The sequence below is a fragment of the Vigna umbellata genome, chromosome 10 (assembly GCF_029865625.1).
Source record: "Vigna umbellata cultivar VRB3 chromosome 10, Vumbellata_1.0, whole genome shotgun sequence".
In the NCBI taxonomy this organism is placed as follows: domain Eukaryota; kingdom Viridiplantae; phylum Streptophyta; class Magnoliopsida; order Fabales; family Fabaceae; genus Vigna; species Vigna umbellata.
Window position 1 is genome coordinate 1,306,560 of NC_142174.1, and position 4,977 is coordinate 1,311,536.

Genomic DNA, 4,977 nt, shown 5'->3' on the forward strand with positions numbered 1-4,977 from the left:
TAAAAAAAATCACAGACAATATACGAATTTATAATTGTATCTATTTTCATATAATATTTTGTCTCTAAGAAGAAATAACATTATTTATTATTCATGTAAAACTATGAATTTGGACTCTTTCTATGTCGTTAGGAAAAATTAACCATCTTGGTACCCACAAATTAAGATAATGCAAATAGTACAATTTGTTCGACACAATTGCATTTGGAAGTGCATTTTCAGAGCACTTTCTTAATTTGGTTTTCAAATAATAACTTCCAATTCATTAATTATTTGTAAGGTCAAGTTTGATGTTTTTTTTTTTCATATAATATTGTCGTTTAAAATGAAATACATAAGTCTTCTTCGAAGTCAATTGATATCATTGAAATCTTGCATGCATTAATGAAATGCATAATAAAGTTATTTGTGGACCACAAAAATTAGTTGATATGATGAATAAAAAAAAATGGAAACAGGCAAACACGACGATGACGACGACTTAGAATAAAGTAATGAAGGAGTTGGTGTGAGTATAAATGTGGGTATTGGGAGTGCTTAATTCAGAACACATATCATTCTAATTCTATACTATTCACTCTCTCTATTTCATCATCATGAATCTCAAAGTGAAGATGTTTGTGGTGAGTGTGGTTTTGCAGGTTGCTTATGGACAACACCATATCAGATGCCTTCCAAAAGAGAGGGAAACACTCCTTCAATTTAAGGCTGCCATTGTTGATGACTTCGGCATGCTCTCCTCTTGGACCACTCCCGACTGTTGCCAATGGGAGGGGATTCGCTGCACCAACCTCACCGCTCATATTATAAGTCTCGACCTTCACGGAGGATTTCATTATGAATCTCTTTCTCTTAGCAATCATTATGAACCCTATGACTATGAAGTCTATTACATTGGAGGAGAGATCCACAAGTCGTTAATGGAGTTGCGACACTTACAGTATTTGAACCTCAGTTTCAATTATTTTCCAGGCACTATTCCAGAGTTTCTTGGCTCTCTTACCAACTTGAGATATCTTGATCTCTCTTCATGTGGTTTTAGCGGACAAATTCCTAGTCAGATAAGTTCTCTTTCTCATTTGAAATATTTGAATCTTGCAAGAAATTATTATTTGGAGGGTCCAATTCCTCCTCAACTTGGAAATCTCTCTCGATTGGAGTATCTTGATCTCAGGTACAATTCTTTTGAAGGATTCATTCCTTCCCAACTAGGAAACCTTTCAAATTTGCATAAACTCTATCTTGGAGGAGGATATCATAGAGCTCTCAAAATTGTCAGTAGTGATCAATGGTTATCTAATCTTAATTCTTTAACCCATCTTTCCTTCAATTCCATATCTAATTTTAACAGTTCTCCTATCTGGCTTCGAACCATTGCCAAGCTAAGAGAACTCAGTTTAATTCATTGTGGCCTTTCCGATCATTTCCTCCTTTCATTCGACCCTTCCAACTTCAATTTTTCTACTTCCCTTTCTGTCCTTCATCTTTCTCGTAACTCCTTCACACAACCAATGGTATTCCATTGGCTGTCAAACACCACTTCCAACCTTGTTGAGCTTGACCTTAGCTTCAACCTCTTGGAGGGTACCATTTCATATCGTTTTGGCTTGACCATGAATTTGCTTGAGCGCCTTGACCTCTCTTTTAATGCGTTGAAGGATGAAGATTTGAAATCATTCATGAATATATGCAACCTACGTTCTTTACACATGTCTGGAAACAATATGATCGAAGACCTTTCGTCAATTCTTCATAATTTCTCTAGTGGTTGTGTTAGATACTCACTACAAGATTTGAGTTTGGGAAACAATCAAATCAGAGGCTCTGTACCTGACCTTTCAGCGTTTTCAAATTTAAACACGTTGGATCTTTCTGGCAATCAATTGAGTGGAAAGATACCTGAAGACACTAGATTGCCATCTCATTTGGAGCAGTTATCAGTTAGTTCTAACTCTTTAGAAGGTGGTGTTCCAAAATCATTTGGGAGCACATGTACTTTGAAGTTATTGGATTTTTCCTTCAATAAGTTGAATGAAGATCTCAAAGTGATATTTAATCATTTGTCTGGATGTTCTAGATACTCATTGCGAGAGCTATATCTCAGTCAAAATAAATTCAATGGCACATTACCTGATTTCTCAATATTTTCTAAGTTGGAAAGGTTGGATATATCAAGAAATCGATTAAAGGACGGAGTTCAAAAATTATTTCACAATGGTACTATTTTGCGTTCATTGAACTTATTTAATAACAGTTTGAATGAAAACCTTCCAACAATAATGCATCACTTATCCCCATCATTGCAACGTTTAAATCTGGGCATGAATCAAATTAGTGGTACTTTGCCTAGCGACCTCGCAACAATGTTCCCATCATTAAAAGGATTGTACCTTGATAGTAACAAGCTAAATGGGACAATTTCTGAAGATCTTCGATTTTCACCAGAACTTGAGGTATTAAACTTGATGTCAAACTCTTTGAAAGGTGTGTTAACTGACTCTCATTTTTATAATATGACAAAGTTAACGACATTGATGTTGTCAGATAACTCACTGACGTTAAAATTTAGTCAAAACTGGACTCCGCCTTTTCAATTATATAGTATTGAATTGAGGTCTTGTAAGCAAGGTCCATTGTTTCCCAAATGGCTAGAGAAACAAAACAAATTTCAATCCCTTGACATTTCAAATAGTGGAATATCAGGTACTGTTCCAAAATGGTTTTGGACCAAATTTGGATTGTCAAATTTGGTGAGTATTGATATTTCATGCAATAATTTACATGGTACGATTCCAAATTTGCCAATAGAGAATTATTATCATTCTCTTAGTCTTGCATCAAATCAATTTGAAGGTCATATTCCGTCATTTTTACGAGGCTCAATATTTCTTGATGTATCAAACAATAAATTCACAAATTCTTTTTCGTTTTTATGCTCTAGTGTAATTGAAACTTCATACCAGTTAGACCTTTCAAATAACAAATTTTCTGGACAAATTCCAGACTGTTGGACCCATTTTAAGTCATTGGCTTACTTAAACATGAGTCAGAACAAGTTTTCAGGAGATATTCCTTCTTCAATGGGATCACTCCTTGAACTTCAAGTTTTGTTATTGAGAAGCAATAATTTAACAGGTAAAATCCCTTCCATCTTGAAGAATTGCACAAAGATGGTGATGGTAGACATAGCAGAAAATAGATTATCAGGATCTATCCCAAATTGGATTGGGAAGAAATTATCAAAGTTGCAATTTTTAAGCTTGAAAAGCAACTACTTCTCTGGAAATTTACCATTGCAAATTTGTTATCTAAAAAATATTCAACTCTTAGATCTCTCGCTAAACAACCTATCTGGAAGAATTCCTAAATGCATAAAAAACTTTTCCTCAATGACTCAAATGACTTCTTTGAGGGATTATCAAGGTCATCAATATTTGGTCAACACTAGTGATATCATAGGTTACTTTTCATACAATTTGAATGCAATGTTGATGTGGAAAGGTTCAGAACAAATATTCACAAATAGGGGATTGTCACTTTTAAATAGCATTGATCTCTCAAGCAATGAATTATCAGGAGAAATTCCAAAAGAAATTGAGGGTTTATTTGGATTGGTGTCATTGAATCTATCAAGAAACCAATTGACAGGGAATATTCCTTCAAATGTTGGAGAGTTAACATCACTTGAATTTCTTGATTTGTCACGAAACCAACTTGTTGGTTCTATTCCTTCCAGTCTTGCTCAGATTGACCGGCTCACTGTGTTAGATTTGTCACATAATTATTTATCTGGAAAAATTCCAATTGGCACACAATTACAGAGTTTCGATGCATCAAAATATGAAGATAATACCGATCTTTGTGGACTACCATTAGAGAAATTGTGTATTGATGGAGAACCAAGACAACAACCAATTGTTAAATATCACAAGGATGACAATTTCATTTTCAATCGTGAATATTATATAAGTATGACAATTGGATTTGCTATAAGCTTTTGGGGGAGTGTTTGGCTCAATCTTAATACTACATTCTTGGCGTCATGCATATTTCAAGTTAAATAATTTAGGAGACACTCTTTATGTCATGACAACAGTGAAAGTTTTCAGAATCTGCTACAAAACATAGCTGTAGGTAACATTATTTTAACCTTGTGTTAAAATTTGATTTTCTTTTGTTTTATTATTATTATTATTATTATTATTATTATTATTATTAAAATAAGTTTTTTTCATTAAATTAGTTTTTAATTTAAAATTAGAGACTAATTTAAAATTAATAATATTAAATATGTAAAACTTTGATAGCTAATAACAATGATAATTTAAGTCTAATTAACAAATTAATTATAATTTTTTATTTATAAAAAAGACTGTTTTAAATACTAATAATTTCTAATTAATATTATTTGCTTAATTTTTGGCAGAGGAAATCTGGATTACAGGAGTGGAAGTAGAAAAATGGAACTGTTGTTGAAGATTAGAATGATTGTGAGGGTATCATGCTCAAAGGACATAAAGAAAACAGAGGAAAGAGGTACTCTGGAGATCGATAACTGAGGAAGATTTCTACACATTTATTTTCTTTAAATGTTTCTTTCTTCTCAATTTTTATTTTGTAATACACTAGTACAATAAGATAAATAGACACCGATTAATTTTGTTTATAGGCATCGGTTGTAGAACCGATGCATATACGAGCGAGGTAAAACAAGACAGGCTTTATGCCTCGGGTCACAAACTGAGATAAAATGAGACAGGATTATGCCTCGGTTGTTAAATAACCGAGGCAGTTACATATTTTTTTTTTCAGATTTCGAACGCGATTCATAGTTGGTTATGTGGTACAGTGGAAGCCATGTGCAAACCTTCAAAATTACCCAATATGCAACCAGAAAATCTCAACTTGGAAACTTGGAAACTTGGAACCTGAAACATTTATGCAACCAGAAAATTCCAACCCGAAATTACCCAAGAA

At 33.3% G+C, this 4,977-nt stretch overlaps 1 pseudogene; it reads left to right on the plus strand.

Annotated features, from left to right (window-relative positions):
* Positions 1-596: 596 nt before the first annotated feature.
* LOC148191585 (receptor-like protein EIX2) lies at positions 597-4,128 on the plus strand (annotated as a pseudogene).
* Positions 4,129-4,977: the final 849 nt, after the last annotated feature.